At 41.5% G+C, this 17,726-nt stretch overlaps 1 protein-coding gene across 2 annotated transcripts in view; it reads left to right on the top strand.

Annotated features, from left to right (window-relative positions):
* LOC139946434 (GTP-binding protein Di-Ras2-like) overlaps window positions 1-17,726 on the top strand; it is a 62,420-nt gene that overhangs the window by 31,492 nt on the left and 13,202 nt on the right. The gene's annotated exons all lie outside the window — the stretch shown is intronic.

The following is a 17,726-nucleotide window of genomic DNA, read 5'->3' as shown; positions in this document are numbered from 1 at the left end:
CCTTATAGAAAGGTTTGCGGTAACACCATGTAATGACTATCCCTAATGAGTTGGGTGGTTCTGAAAAGAACCGTTGGTTTCAACTCGACGTTTCGATCAGTATGCTCTGATCGTCTTCTGGAGAGAGAAAAAAATGTGGACCTTGGTTCGATTCCCAGACCGGATCCGTGCATGTTGATTGTTTCTTGCAGTCCCTATGACTGTGCGTGGGTTTTCCTGCCACGTCTAACATTGTCTTCATTGTCTTTTTTTTTTAAAGTTGATGTGATGTTTGCATAGATTTATTTGCTGACTAAAAACAAACCAGATTTAGAATCGGGATGTATCGTTAATTGCTGGTGCAACTATCGGACAGGTCCATACTTATTGTTCAATCCGTGTTTGACGATGGTTGGAAGAAGTTGGTTAAGTTGCAATTTAACGGAATACTACTGATTATTAAAGGCAGTGGACACTATTGGTAATTACTCAAAATATTTATTATCATAAAACCTTTCTTGATTACGAGTAATGGGGAGAGATGGATGGTATAAAACATTGTGAGAAACAGCTCCCTCTGAAGTGACATAGTTTTTGAGAAAGAAGTAATTTTCCACTAATTTGATTTCGAGACCTCAAGTTTAGAATTTGAGGTCTCGAAATCAAGCATCGGAAAGCACACAACTTCGTGTGACAAGGGTGTTTTTTTCTTTCATGATTATTTCGCAAATTTGACGACCGATTGAGCTCAAATTTTCACAGGTTTGTTATTTTATGCATATGTCGAGATACACCAACTGTGAAGACTCGTCTTTGACAATTACCAATAGTGTCCACTGTCTTTAAATCGCAGAATTAGAAAAAACCTTAGTCGAGAAAGATAGTCGAGCGCCCTCTGTTGATCATTAAACTTTATTTTGGGACCCTCTTTTAAAGCAAAAATAATTATAGTAGTACAACGTCAGTGGGGATCATGTCCTACTATAGCTGCACTTCAATGGATCACTCTTCAGTGTTTGATTTCTTTGCATCCTGTTCTTGAAAATGTTGTCGAGACTTGTGTGTATTGATCTCTTTGGAATGATATTGTCATTTTTGTATTGTTGGGGAAAATAAATGAATCCTTGTAATGATATCTTACGCCAAAGGATCACTAACTACTCATGATGAAATGATGAAGGTGTATGGAAACTTCAAACGTCTTGTCGCTAAATGAAACGATGTTTAGTTGATTGAATTGATCATTTTGTTGCATATCATAGGCGAGGTTGCTTTTACTATGTTTTGGCAATTTCTTATGCTCCAAGTGTGTTAGCGCCCTCTGCAGTCTGTGCTTATAATAACTGAAAGGGATTAAAATGTTCTGACAGTGAAGGCAATGGGTGACACACGTGGCTACGCCAAATGAGTCAAATATTGCAGGCTGATTGGGGAAGATCCCCACCACTATATGCGCGGTCTCTCGTTGCATTTGTGTGCCCTGAACACACTGGACACTAATGGTAATATTATTGTCAAAGACCATTAATGAAAGAGAAAACACCCTTGTCACACGAAGCTGTGTGCTTTCAGGTGCTTGATTTCGAGACCTCAAAATCTAATTCTTTCTCGAAAACTACGTTACTTCAGAGGGAGCCGTTTCTCACAATGTTTTATACTATCAACAGCACTCGTTATCAAGTACGGTTGTATATGCTAACAAATATTTTGAGTAATTATCAATAGTGTCCACTGCCTTTATTGAATGTAGGTCCCACTCAAATAAAAGTGGCAACATGTCCCCCTGGTTCCCTCATTACTGTTATAGACCCCCATTGGATGAGAGTGGTATCATGTCTCCCTGGTACCCTCATCACTGTGTCATAGGGTGCGTACGTTTAGCTTCCCTGGGTCGACCCCGGTGTGTGGCGTTTTTTTCTTCTTCTAGGACAAACGTGGGTAATTATCTGCACACGTTCGTCCTGGAAAGAAAAAACGCCACACGACGGGGTTGACCCAGGGAAGCTAAACGAACGCACCCAAAGTTTAGACCCTCATTGAATGAGACTGGTATCATGTCTCCCTGGTACCCTCATCACTGTGTTAGACCCCACTGGATGATTCCAGTAATAGATCGGTAATATGGTCTGATAGTGAGTGCCCAGTCCGTGTAAGTTACAGATAACACTCGCCTATAGAACGTATAGTGTATCAAGTTGAAAATATACAACACTGTTTTGACTTAAAGCCATTGGACACTTTCGGTAAACAGTATTGTCCAAAGGCCCTATCTTCGTGTATCACAACATATATATAAAATAACAAACCTGTGAAAATTTAGGCTCAATCGGTCATCGGAGTCGGGAGAAAATAACGGGAAAACCCCTCCCTTGTTTCCGCACGTTTCGCCGTGTCACGACATGTGTTTAAAATAAATCCGTAATTCTCGCTACCGAGATTTGATAATTGTTTTAATGTTTTCTCAAAAAGTAAAGCATTTCATGGAATAATATTTCAAGAGAAGTCTTTCACCATTACCTTCTGTAAACCCTGTAAGCTATTTGTAAATCTGCGAACTTTTTTATTTATTTCTGTTCCGAAAGTGTACAATGGCTTTAAAAACAGGTCTCATAACACACATAATCAACAACTTGAAGACGAACAGGAGACTGGGGGATAGAATGGGATTTGTATCATAAATTACAATCAAACCTTGTTAACAATCAGACTGCTCGCTCATTCCAATGATGTGGGATGTTTGACGTATCCCGTTTTTTACAATGTTTATCCGTTTGCTAAATTTAAAACCACTGTAGTTATTTTTGGTTATAAATAATAGAAGTTACAAGAATACGGTGGTATATCCGTTTCTGTGGGGATTCAAGTTACCGAAAGAAAATCTGTCTCCACTTTGATGGAAATACTATTTGATTCATGGCATGAAATTTACCACGAGGGGTTTGTATCTGGGCCCAATTTCATGGCTCTGCTTACCGCCGAATTCTGCGCTTACGATCGCGAATCCCCGCTTACGTGCAAGCGCCGAATTTCTGCGCTAGTCTTGTAAGCGTAGAATGCGTAGTAACGTGAAGTACGCACGCGCAGAAGCCCAAATTCGCCGCTAACCCGTGAAATACGCTTGCCGTAAGCACAGAATGGTCTGCTTCCGTAAGCGCCGATTCTGTGCTTACGGTAAGCACTTACTAAGCAGAGCCATGAAATTGGGCCCTGTTGGCCAACAACAAACACTCAGATAAAAGAGGGATGCCTACGTTTGGTAGTCACTCTTAAAACATTAATGCCAATAAAAAGATACATTATTAGAAGTGCAACAGCTATGGATAAGGGAATCAATGTGTGGTGAAGAGGTTTTCAACTAGTGGTTTAAACCCGCGCCGAGGCCTGGTTCTTGATCATTTTACCGAGACGAAGTCGAGGTAAATTATCAAGAACCAGGCCTCGGCGGGTTTAAACCACTAGTTGAAAACCGATTCAACACACTTTGATTCCCATTCATAAATACATTTTCGGTCAAAAAACATCAACAGTTTTTGGTCAAAAGGTAAAATAAATGCAAAAATAGGAATGAAGAAACTGTCTTATACGCACAGGTGCAAGCGCGCGTGTCACGCCCATAACACTTTTTACTGGTGTTATATCATCCGTTCAAACAACACCTCGTGATGCCCTCTCGACCAATCAGAATGGATAAACCGTCTTAGGTATTTATGAATATATATTATAAAGCATTTTGAGAAGTACAGTCACTGCGAAGTAAATGTGCGTTATGGAAAACACATCAGTTTTTCTCCCCAGAAAATTGAATCTGAGAAGCGTTACTGACAATAACGTCTCTCAGTTATTCTTTTATTCTTTCCTTCTTTTATGAACATAACAATTTTCGAGATCTCTCAAAAATGTTAACCAATTAGTTTTGTTGATATCCAAGACCTTATCCATATCCATGTCACAATGAAAGCTTACAATGTGTTGTTACACTGTTTTTATCGAATGGAGTTAAATTATTATAGGTTTGTTATATCATGTAGGCGCCTGTGTTGGGTCACAGTGCAGATACTTGGCCCAATTTGATAGAGCTGCTTAAAGGCAGTGGACACTATTGGTAATTACTCAAAATAATTATCAGCATCAAACCTGACTTGGTAACGAGTAATGGGGAGAGGTTGGTAGTATAAAACATTGTGAGAAACGGCTCCCTCTGAAGTGGAGTAGTTTTCGAGAAAGAAGTAATTTTCCACGAATTTGATTTCGAGACCTCACGTTTAGAATTTGAGGTCTCGAAATCAAGCACCTGAAAGGGTGTTTTTTCTTTCATTATTATCTCGTAACTTCGACGACCGATTGAGCTCAAACTTTCACAGGTTTGTTATGTTATGCATATGTTGAGATACAGCAAGTGAGAAGACTGGTCTTTAACGGTTACCAATAGTGTCCAATGTCTTTAATAAGCACAACAAGTAGCTAAGCACAGCGAAATTATGCTTACCAGAATAGGGTTACCAGCCAAAATTCCATACAACATGTAAAATTTGCGACTGGTATCCTGCTCACTTCTGCTCAGCAGAAAATTGTTTTCTCCCTTAGCAGCTGTATGAGATTGGGCAATCTCTTTGACAATGACGTCATGTTGCTTTAAAACCATGTAAATGATGTCTTTTTAGCCAATTAGTGATTTTTTTATTTATTTTATGCAAGTTGCCTGACACACAAGGCCTGCAGGCCACTTTAAGGTGTGGGCTACAATTATTTTTTCCAGAGGTCATTGCCACCTACTCCTGGGACTGAAACAGGGTTACCCCTTTCACAGTCCATACGAATATCAATTCGAAGCCTGGCCGGTAGCGCAGAAAGCACTACCTCCCCGGATTGAACTCTGATTGGTACAATCATGGATAAGTATTTTGTACAAATACAGGCAACTTCCCGAATAGGATTTCGGAGGAGTTAGGACAGTTAGGGTTGAAGAACGATAGTCACATGATTGTCATGTGACTCTTACTCGCACCAACTCGTACTAGACCCTTTCGGAAACTAACAATATTATAATTATAAAAAGATAACGGATATGATTCTAACAAGTTCAATAATTTATGAAATCTCACAGGAATATTTTGATGTCTACAAAAATATCCTAAATAATCCCAGCGGTGTACCTCATCTCGGAAATGCCGAAATAAGGTATTGTTATATAAAAAAAGCAAACTTAAACTTTAATTTTAGCTATCAGTTATGCTACGACATATGATATAAGAAGTATACATTAATTACGTAGATACATTTCGACTGAGTTGTCCATTGAATGGGGGTGAGCGGTGCAACGTACGTCATGCATTGTCATATAAGTACGACTCGCATTGTGTGCGTGTAATACGAAACTGCCTTTGCACCCACCGTACTAAGGCGACGTCACAATAGCCTGTACAAAGCGCAGCCATTCCTATGTGTACCGATATAAAAACGCACATTTTGTTACCTTTATTTTTTAATGTTGACCGTATTTGGGCTTCAGTATAGTAACATTTTGACAAAACACTTCTAGGTGATTCTGAGTATGTTCAGTTTGATGTTCACATTGTCCGAGATGTTTCACTTCGTTATTTGTAATAATATTGAAATGCGAATTCTTTGCGTGCTCAAGTTTCACTCGTACGTGTGTGGGGTAAAAAGAAGAAACACAACCTGAAAATGGTATAACCTTAACATTGAGGGGGTGGTTGGGGGGGGGGGGGGAGAACAAGAGTTGCCGTTTGAAAAAAAAATATTTTAACTTTCCTGAAGTCAACGTACAGATGGATAGTAAGATATGAATCTTTGTAAAAATGTTGCCAAATTCTTGTTTGTCTTCGAAAATCATGAATGATTGTTGAGTAAATATTAAAGGTGTAAAAGTGCCATGGTAAATTTTCGCGTGACATGAAGCAATCGCACAACGTCGGTTAACAGTATTGTCCAAAGGCCCACACATGGCCCGCACAAAAATTTGACTCCCATAAATGGCCGACCGTGTTAGTCGACGAGGTAAAAGGAAAACCGTGCAATTTTGAGGCATGTTTGTGTGGATCATTGTACTCTACTTTTTACAACATCGTTCTACTCATATACATATTATTAAAAAAAACGGTTACAAACGCTTTTCAAAGACCAACTGGTCCGATCCAAGGCAACGTGTTTTTTTAATACTTTTGAAACAATAGGATTCATCGGTTTGCAGATTCGGTTGTGAACACCCACACACGTTATACTTTCGGCTTATAATGTTACTATAGCCCTTTGTGGTGTTATGTCCCGTAGTGATACGAATAGGTTGGAATTCATAGTTCTTAAGTTTTTTTTCTTTTCTTATGACGTTTATTCATTCGTCTTGTATTGATTGGTCGCATACAGCTGCTCCACACAGATATCATGTGAACTCAAAAACAACCCCACTTTAAAGGGAAGGTACAGGTTTAGTAATTGTCAAAGACATGTCTCCTCACTTGGTGTATCCCATCATAACCATAAATAACAAGCCTGTAAAAATTTTGGCTCAATTGGTCATCGAAGTTGCGAGAAAATGATGAAAGAAAAAACACCCTTTTTGGACGGATTTGTGTGCTTTCAGATAAGAATAAAATACTTCTAACTAGAAGTCTTTTATTATTTTAGTGACAAGGGTGTTTTTTCTGCAACTTCGACGACAAAATGAGTTAACTTTTTCACAGGTTAGTTAATTCATGCATCTGTTGAGATACACCGAGTGAGAAGACTAGTTTTCGACAATTACCAATAGTGTCCAGTGCCTTTAATAGATGTTTACTCTTCCTTCCGAGATGATGATGATTTTTTGGGGAATTCATACTGCCTCTATGGCTACCGGGTTATCTCGGTGGTAAGACATCTACTCTCAAATGGTTATGGGTTCGAATCCCACTTGAGTAATATGCCTGTGTAACCTGTTTTCACATGACATGGGAAAGAGTTTATGGTGTTTTACACACGTCGGTGTAAAGGTCAAACTAAACCATATTTATTATATATGACATCTTTGAACGTATTCACCTGTTTCTATTGTTTCACAGTCATTATGATAATGATGTTGGCATTTTGACTAAACTCTTTTGCCATAATTAAGAAAGATTTTCTGGCCAAGCAGTGTTTGTATGGGGGCAGAGTGTAAGGTGACTGTGTGGGCTAAACTCCTGGGGGAACGGTGTACCCCTGGTAGCAGCTACTGCATAAAGAAACCCTGGATCGAATCCATTCTTTACCGTACTCCAGCAATTCTTTTATGTGATATTCTCTGTCATTCTATAGTTTTATTTGATTTCAGGACAGTATAGTTATTTCTTGAGTTGAATTGTTTGGTCTGTGATTTATAGTACCGTCAAAGATGAAGTTGACAATGGGTGTTTGTGTAGCTTTTGTGAGAAGAAAATACGTCGGCTTAAATATTGTTACAGGGAGTGTAGATGTGTTAAGAAATGAAAACAACCCCAGATTATTCAACGTGATATTGATGTCAAGCTCGGGTTGAGTTTTGTACTTTTCCCCCACCGTTACCATGTTAGTTCATACTGCAGATAAAAACCCACGTACGATTCAGGGCATCAGACCTCGGACCTAGTTGGGGAGAGGGGGCTGGAAAGGGGGGGGGGGGAGAGCACGACAAGCTACATTAAACAAGACTGATTCCTATATAGGATTTGAGGCATTGCATGGTGAGGTATCAATGTATATTTGGTTTGCGGTAACACCATGTGTGTATCTACTTGCCAGGTGGAGTTTGTTCTTAGAGAACTGTCTTGCTTTATTCTACTGCCGCGGAGTAGATAATCGGACGTTCGGGAGACTTCTCAGTTCTGAAAAGAACTGTCCTGCTTTTTTAACTATTACCAGGGCGGATGGTACAGAAAATAGACTGGACTACTACTTTAGCTTATAGGATCGTAATTAATTGTACTGCCGCGGAGTCAGTTCTGATTCCTATTTTTGTTTTCGTAAAAAAAAAAGTTATTCAGTACAAATTATTCTTATCTCGTAAGAGATAACAAGATATCTCTATGTCATTAATATATATTTTAAATCTTAAAATATTAACACAATGATTACAAGTTTAACACGGGCTGTCAAGGTTATACAAAAGATAATAAACCGCCATCTTAAGATGTGTACAACCAGACCCCTACCAACGGTAAAAATAAAACAACATAATTATTAAAAGGAGATTGCACTGAAACATTTTTACACATTCTGCGAGATGCTTTTTACTGTCAGCATCTTTAAACCGTTTAAGTTTAATGTAAATCGTTTATGGTTTTGTGCCGTACAAACAGTACCCAAGTCCTTTCAAGACAATTTTTACAGATAATAAATATATACAAATGTAATATCTTTTAATAAAAAGGTACATAAAACACAAATACAATGTGAAGAGAGAATGATGGATGAAGACACGAAGTCTTGACTGTTAGGTAATGAGGTCAATTAGGCCTACCTGTGGATGTTTTCGTCTACAGGGAGGTGTTCTTGTAGAAGGTCCTCGATTTGCGTCAGAAGAGAACGTGTCTCTCATTTTCGTTTGAAATGTCAGTGGAATGGTTTCCGGTCAGTTAAATCTCTAAAGACAGTGGACACTATTGGTAATTGTCAAAGACCAGTCTTCTCACTTGGTGTATCTCAACATATGCATAAGATAACAAACCTGTGAAAATTAGAGCTCAATTGGTCGTCGAACTGCGAGATAATAATGAAAGAAAAAACACCCTTGTCACACGAAGTTGTGCGCTTTCATATGCTTGATTTCGAGACCTCAAAATCTAAATCTGAGGTCTCGAAATCAAACTCGTGGAAAATTACTTCTTTTATGAAAACTATGTCACTTCATAGGGAGCCGTTTCTCACAATGTTTTAAACCATCAACCTCTCCCCATTACTCGTCACCAAGAAAGTTGATAATTATTTTGAGTAATAACTAATAGTGCCCACTGCTCCTACCACCCGTCCCTCCCACCTTGCTCCCATCACCCGTCCCCCCCATCTTGCTCCCATCACCCGTCCCTCCCACCCTGCTCCCATCACCCGTCCCTCCCACCTTGCTCCAATCACCCGTCCCTCCCACCTTGCTCCCATCACCCGTCCCTCCCATCTTGCTCCCATCACCCGTCCCTCCCATCTTGCTCCCATCACCCGTCCCTCCCACCTTGCTACCACCACCCGTCCCTCCCATCTTGCTCCCATCACCCGTCCCTCCCATCTTGCTCCCATCACCCGTCCCTCCCATCTTGCTCCCATCACCCGTCCCTCCCACCTTGCTCCCACCACCCGTCCCTCCCACCTTGCTCCCATCACCCGTCCCTCCCACCTTGCTCCAATCACCCGTCCCTCCCACCTTGCTCCCATCACCCGTCCCTCCCATCTTGCTCCCATCACCCGTCCCTCCCACCTTGCTCCAATCACCCGTCCCTCCCACCTTGCTCCCATCACCCGTCCCTCCCACCTTGCTCCCATCACCCGTCCCTCCCACCTTGCTCCCATCACCCGTCCCTCCCACCTTGCTACCACCACCCGTCCCTCCCATCTTGCTCCCATCACCCGTCCCTCCCACCTTGCTCCCATCACCCGTCCCTCCCACCTTGCTCCCATCACCCGTCCCTCCCACCTTGCTCCCATCACCCGTCCCTCCCACCTTGCTCCCACCACCCGTCCCTCCCATCTTGCTCCCATCACCCGTCCCTCCCACCTTGCTCCCATCACCCGTCCCTCCCACCTTGCTCCCATCACCCGTCCCTCCCACCTTGCTCCCACCACCCGTCCCTCCCATCTTGCTCCCATCACCCGTCCCTCCCACCTTGCTCCCACCACCCGTCCCTCCCACCTTGCTCCCATCACCCGTCCCCTCCCACCTTGCTCCCATCACCCGTCCCTCCCACCTTGCTCCCACCACCCGTCCCTCCCACCTTGCTCCCACCACCCGTCCCTCCCATCTTGCTCCCATCACCCGTCCCTCCCATCTTGCTCCCATCACCCGTCCCTCCCACCTTGCTCCCATCACCCGTCCCTCCCACCTTGCTCCCACCACCCGTCCCTCCCATCTTGCTCCCATCACCCGTCCCTCCCACCTTGCTCCCATCACCCGTCCCTCCCACCTTGCTCCCATCACCCGTCCCTCCCACCTTGCTCCCATCACCCGTCCCTCCCATCTTGCTCCCATCACCCGTCCCTCCCATCTTGCTCCCATCACCCGTCCCTCCCACCTTGCTCCCATCACCCGTCCCTCCCACCTTGCTCCCACCACCCGTCCCTCCCACCTTGCTACCACCACCCGTCCCTCCCATCTTGCTCCCATCACCCGTCCCTCCCATCTTGCTCCCATCACCCGTCCCTCCCACCTTGCTCCCATCACCCGTCCCTCCCACCTTGCTCCCATCACCCGTCCCTCCCACCTTGCTCCCATCACCCGTCCCTCCCACCTTGCTCCCATCACCCGTCCCTCCCACCTTGCTCCCACCACCCGTCCCTCCCATCTTGCTCCCATCACCCGTCCCTCCCACCTTGCTCCCATCACCCGTCCCTCCCACCTTGCTCCCATCACCCGTCCCTCCCACCTTGCTCCCATCACCCGTCCCTCCCACCTTGCTCCCATCACCCGTCCCTCCCACCTTGCTCCCATCACCCGTCCCTCCCACCTTGCTCCCATCACCCGTCCCTCCCATCTTGCTCCTATCACCCGTCCCTCCCACCTTGCTCCCATCACCCGTCCCTCCCACCTTGCTACCACCACCCGTCCCTCCCACCTTGCTCTACCACCACCCGTCCCTCCCACCTTGCTCCCATCACCCGTCCCTCCCACCTTGCTCCTATCACCCGTCCCTCCCACCTTGCTACCACCACCCGTCCCTCCCACCTTGCTCTACCACCACCCGTCCCTCCCACCTTGCTCCCATCACCCGTCCCTCCCACCTTGCTCCCATCACCCGTCCCTCCCACCTTGCTCCCATCACCCGTCCCTCCCACCTTGCTACCACCACCCGTCCCTCCCACCTTGCTCCCATCACCCGTCCCTCCCACCTTGCTACCATCACCCGTCCCTCCCACCTTGCTCCCATCACCCGTCCCTCCCACCTTGCTACCACCACCCGTCCCTCCCACCTTGCTCCCATCACCCGTCCCTCCCACCTTGCTCTACCACCACCCGTCCCTCCCACCTTGCTCCCATCACCCGTCCCTCCCACCTTGCTCCCATCACCCGTCCCTCCCACCTTGCTACCACCACCCGTCCCTCCCACCTTGCTCCCATCACCCGTCCCTCCCACCTTGCTACCATCACCCGTCCCTCCCACCTTGCTCCCATCACCCGTCCCTCCCACCTTGCTACCACCACCCGTCCCTCCCACCTTGCTCCCATCACCCGTCCCTCCCATCTTGCTACCACCACCCGTCCCCCCCCCCCCCACCTTGATCCCACCACCCGTACCTCCCACGACAACCATCTTGTTTGTCACGGCGGTCATGACCGCAACCTACATACTCTCCTTAGTCGATTCGCATCATTGCTATCACTGTATAGCTATCATTGCTATCACACTTCAGCGATGTGTCACTGCAGCACACTGACCATACAGCCCATCTACAATGAGATGTAAACGGATACACCATGAAATACAGGTGTCTATTTTGTTTATTCATGGCACCCTTCAATGCCTCTTCTTTAGTCTCTCTCATTTTCATAATGTTTGGAGAGGTTTTTGTTAACCACAAAGAATATCGCGTTGGAGTTTTCTGGGAAAACTGAGTCTTAATCACAATTGCCACTTAAAGTCAAGGTGTTGTAGTCTCGCTAAGTCAATGCATTTTAAAAGGGAGGAGGTATTATTAATCGGTAATGCCTCTAGGGGTGATAAAGACCGTCTTTTAAGAACATTCTATGAACACAAAATCATTCATTTCTGTAACAAAATAATTGTCTCAAAAATATATATGAAAAGGTCACTGAACAAGTAAGACCCCGATGCTTACGTATTAATGACGTCACTCATTAGACTGATAATGGTGAGTAAACGGCACAACATAATCGTGGAGGAAGGAAACTCCATGGACATATAAATACTATTTGTCGGGCTCTCTCTTATTGTTTGTGCAATAATAGTAAAGATCAGGCAAGAATCAGAAAATAATGGAAAAATTAATAATGATTTGTCATGAGGAGGATTGATATCTGCAATGGTCTCTTTTGTTGGTTAACCGCATCTTTTCTTGTTAAGCTTCAACGGATTGCATGCATGCAAGACGTGTTACTCGTACCCGTTCACATAAACCCAATTCCCCAGTTCCGTATAATTTACATACCAGTTAAACAGAGAATAATTTTCAAACTTCTAGTCACGACATTCAAACGCACTCTTGGTATATGACCAAGTCCCTTTCAGGTTGCATCTCCTTCACTCTGGATATTAACTTCCCATTACCCCCCCCCTACCTAAAACTGTTTAAGTCTTTTCTGAAGACATATTTTTATGTGAAATAATTTATAACGTCCGTGTGAATTCAGTTTGTTGTTGGTTTTGTATTTGATGCAACAGTCCTAGCTTGCACTGTCACGGGTAGATTTTTGTTCCTTCTTTTTTTCCATTTTTATGAACAACACTTTGAAAAAAAAAACTAAAAAAGAAGAAGAAAATGATTTCAAAAACAATCGCTGTGTCAATGATAAAAGGAAAGTGCTTGAGTTTTTCGAGTCCAAGATCTGCAAAGAGTTACCCAATGTTTCAAAGTTTTTCATTTGGGTGTCTTTAAAACAAAAAAATGACCCGGAAATAAGTTGATATAAATTAACAATTTTTCAGGTATAGGAAACCTAAGCAGAACTTTGAAGTCATTAATTTCTGTTACAAACTAATTATCTCCCGCAACTTTATAATTGAAAATGTTACCATGAACGTAACTAGAAAGAAGCTGTGCAAGTTGATCCTTTTTCCTGAAGACTCTGAATTCTGACGTACTAATGACGTCACCAATTAGCCTAATGAGCTTTTATACATAATGAGTACGTGTATTGGCAACGCAATGGAGGTTGATGTAAAATTATTTTGGTGGTTAAGTTAATTTGATCGCAAAGTCATTCGTTTCTGTAATAAATAGTAATTACCTCCCGTATCTGTTTAATTGAAAAGGTTTCCATGAAACGAAAGAGAAAGAAACTGTGCGAGTTGGTCCTTGTTCCTGCAACCCTTCATTGTCCAGTAATTAAGAGTAATTAGTGATAAAAACGGCATTTGCAACGCAGTCAAATTGTGATGTATAACTATTGGGAAGGTTGTCAACTCTTGCTGAATCTAAAAAAAGGCCAGAAGTTACCCGAAATAGGGTCTGGACCTTACTTTGTGCCGCGTCATGGCCGTGTGCTGATGTTTCTGATCAGCAGGGTATGGGTTCGATTCCCGGTCCGATAGCCGTTTCTCACAATGTTTCAATCAACAGCTCTCGATTGCTCGTTAGAAAGTTTGTTATGCTAACTTGAGTAATACCTTTAAACAAGCCCATTCCGTACGCTGTATGACTATGTCTGTAAAACCCTATGTGTGATGTGCCCCTTGTTAAACTCTGATATACTTGACCCATCGCACAGTATTTGGTTACTTCTTCTCTTGGTAATGTTTTGCGTATATAATAGTCACCGGAACCTTCACAGCGTAACAAAATACCCCAACTATAATGTTCTTGCATGTATTCATGAATAGAAGGGATTATAGCTACCCATCTTTGTAGTTAAAGACATTGGACACTATTGGTAATTGTCAAAGACCAGTCTTCTCACTTGCTGTTTCTCAACTTATGCATAAAATAACAAACCTGTGAAAATTTGAGCTTTATTGGTCGTCGGAGTTGTGAGATAACTATGAAAGAAGATAACACTCTTGCCACACGAAGTTGTGTGTTTTCAGATGCTTGATTTTGAGACCTCAAGTTCTAAATCTGAGGTCTCGAAATCAAATTTGTGTCAAATTACTTCTTTCTCGAAAACTACATCGCTTCAGAGGGAGCTGTTTCTCACAATGTTTTATACTATCAACCTCTCCCCATTACTCGTAATCAAGAAAGGTTTTATGATGATAATTATTTTGAGTAATTTCCAACAGTGTCCACTTCCTTTAAAATATAAAGGTGGCTAAAGGTATTTCTATAAATACTCTCAGGGTTTCATTATATTGGCTTGTGAATTATAAACTCAAGGCTCAAGTTAATTGTAAGCCAGTATCGATTACAGTATCGTTTTTAATTTATTCCGCACCTTATAGTAATACGATTTGTTGGAATCGTTTGATTGTGTTAAAGGCAGTGGACACTATTGGTAATTACTCAAAATAATTAATAGCATAAAACCTTACTTGGTAATGAGTAATGGGGAGTGGTTGATAGTATAACAAACTGTGAAAAACGGCTCCCTCTGAAGTGACGTAGTTTACGAGAAAGAAGTTATTTTCCACAAATTTGATTTCAATACCTCAAGTTTAGAACTTGAGGTCTCGAAATCAAGCATCTGAAAGCACACAACTTCGTGTGACAAGGGTGTTTTTTCTTTCATTATTATCTCGCAACTTCGATGACCAATTGAGCTCAAATTTTGATAGGTTTGTTATTTTTGCATATGGTAAGATACACCAAGTGAGAAGATTTGTCTTTGACAATTACCAATAGTGTCCAGTGTCTTTAGTCAAGGTCGCACCGCAACAGTTGTGTGTGTCCAATGAATAATGTAGTTTATCTGTACGTGATAAAATGAATAAAACTAACTTGTGAAAAAAATTATTTCAAAAGGTGAACGCGTTTTTGGGATTTCGCTGAAAGTCTTACACGCATATTCACACACGAAGAACAATCCGTAATAGACAGTCCGATAAACGTTTCATGCAGGAACAGTTCTCATATTCATTTTTTTTTTGACAACTTTAAAACAAAAGTGAAGTCATTGATTAAAGATTTTACACACAAAATAAGCGGATATATACACAAATTCAATCTGTTTTCTTGGAAGATTCGCACTTTTGTTCATCAAATTGTTCATGGAAACTAATATTCAAAAGCATGAAACCTACAAACTTCAAAACATCCTAATTCTGTGTCCATAACAGTCAAAGCAAACAAACAGGGCATTCACACGTAGATAGCAACCCATCCCAAAATATATTGAATTTCATGGGAAATATTTTGTCAACGCAAACAGGAGGTCGCCCCCTTATGCCGGGACAAAATTTGTCCTGCACTGAATCTTCCCAGTGGACTATTGTCAGCGATAAATCGAAACTATTTTATATCGACATGACTTGTATTACATCACTACTGTGACGTCACAACTCCATTTTGTTTTGTTGCAGTTCTCGAACAATGGCCTTTGACATAACACAAACTAAATGATTAAGTCGCATCTCTGGCCAGCAAGGCAGCAACAAACATAATCATCATTAAATACTTGAATCACCAAAAACTCGCCCTGAAGTGAATTCTAATGAGTCCAATTTATACAAAACATTCCTCCATTAATTTCCGATCAACGAGAACATTTCAGACGAAATAATTTCAAAGATTGCTTATAACCAAAAAACAAGTAAGCTTTCGGCTATGAAATAACACAATTACACCAAAGTATGACCTTATAATATTGGATTAACCGATGACAGCCAATTATCACACAACATTTGACCTTTTTACATATTCTGATCAGTGTTGATTTCGTCAACAACATTATGTTGAAATTAGATTAGGGCTCATCTTAATTAGGCAAGGTTTTTTCTAATGAAGTGGTTTTTTTTACAGTCGTCCTTGTTTTTGATATCAACAATACTCACCCATCCATATTGGTGTAAAGGGAGTTTTTCCCGTTGTTTCCAGTGAAAGCATCTATATTATTTTTTATTTATTTACTTATTTATTTATTTCAAGATCTGAAAGACACTGGACACTATTGGTAATTGTCAAAGACCAGTCTTCTCACTTGGTGTATCTCAACAAATGCATAAAATAACAAACCTGTGAGCACTTGAGCTCAATCGGTCGTCCGAAGTTGCGGGATAATAATGGAAGAAAAAACACCCTTGTCACACGAAGTTGTGTGCTTCCAGACACTTTAATGTCGGTACCTTTAAAATGAAATTTTAAGGTCTCGAAATCAAATTCAAATATTTTAGTGCAAAATATTTTAGTGGAAATTACTTCTTTCTCGAAAACCACGTTACTTCTGTTTCTCACAAGCTGTTTCTCACAATGTTTTATACTATCGGCAGCTCTCCATTGCTTTTTACCAATAAAAGTACCGTTTGTATGCTAACAATTATTTTGAGTTATTACCAATAGTGTCCAGTGCCAGGATACAAATATCAGCTCTATGGCTGTTATGCACATACACTCAAAGGTTCTTTAAACTTGTAAATTTTTTCTACATAACCGTTAGATTCTTTTTTTTTTTTTTTTTAAAGGTATTGTACAGGATTGGTTGAAAGGTTGAAAAAAAATTGACAATTAAATTAGTTTTCGTGTTTTGTGTGATCAAATATGAAATATCAGACTGCGAAAAATTGGGCTTAATCCATTATTTGAGTCATGTGAAAAAAAAAGTGAAAAACATGCACATCTTTTTTTAGCAAGTGAAAACATATCTCAATTTAGTTTTGAGGTTTTTTTTTTTACAGGTTTTCAGATGCATTTTTTCGAATATGACTTCATTTATTTCAGGTGGGATTTATTTCTGGGGAAAAAGGGTGGTTTTAGTATTAACTTCCTTCACAATATACGTAAGATTTCAGATTTAAATTAAACACAGATTTTTTGTATTTTACCCATCAACATTTCCGTATCCAGCCATCCCTTGTTTGATTCTTCCTGAAATAAACATATTCCTTTTAGTCAAAATCAGTGAAAAACTGTAGGCAGGACACGGAATTACATTAAACCCCACCCTAACCAATGATATAAAATACATTAAAATAACAAGAAGATAGAAGATTCTTTGCCTTGAATAAAAACCTTGTCTATTGATTACTTCTTTATCAAATATTGTTATGGCTTTGTACGTTTTTTTTTGAAGTATGGAAATGAATGTGAGTTTTGAATTGAATTGAACTGACGAAGGAGAACTGTTCAAAAATAGTATTTCTTATAGAAAACCGACGTTTCGCCATACCGGAACATTTCGCCAACGCAAGCACTACGATGTAGTATTATATTAACATGAATCTGAAGTCACCTACACAAACTGATGACACTCGCTGTAGTATTATGCGATCACCCCCAGACTCTCTATCAATGACGATGTTGATAATGAATGGTATGGGTGCTCGCCTATATAAAGACCGCATCATCCCATTCGCTCATAAGAGCTCTACGCGTCAACCACTCACAACACCACGCTCTGAATGCTCGCAGTTCGGTATAGACCCCCAAACACAACAGTTCTCTCTATCGTCATACCATCTTCATTTGCATCATTTGCATCAGTGCGATCCAAGCTAGACCAGTCTGTGATACACGTTGATGCATGGTGGTTATACTGTGTGGGGTGATATCTAAAACTGCAGGTTAGTACATCATGATCACGGTTGTAGTTTTTGTTAGACGAATTGAATCTTGCCTTGATTTTAGGGACGTTACTACTTGTAAACCTCACCAATTTTCGATGGGTCTAATTTTCGCGTTGCAATCGATGCTGTGTCCACACTTTGTTTAATTAATTTCAATATATATTTGATTTGTGGTTACACCATGTGTGGATCTACTTC

The sequence above is a fragment of the Asterias amurensis genome, chromosome 13 (assembly GCF_032118995.1).
Source record: "Asterias amurensis chromosome 13, ASM3211899v1".
Classification (NCBI taxonomy): Eukaryota; Metazoa; Echinodermata; class Asteroidea; order Forcipulatida; family Asteriidae; genus Asterias; species Asterias amurensis.
The sequence above is the reverse complement of the archived record's forward strand: the minus strand, read 5'-3'. Positions and strand labels throughout refer to the sequence as shown.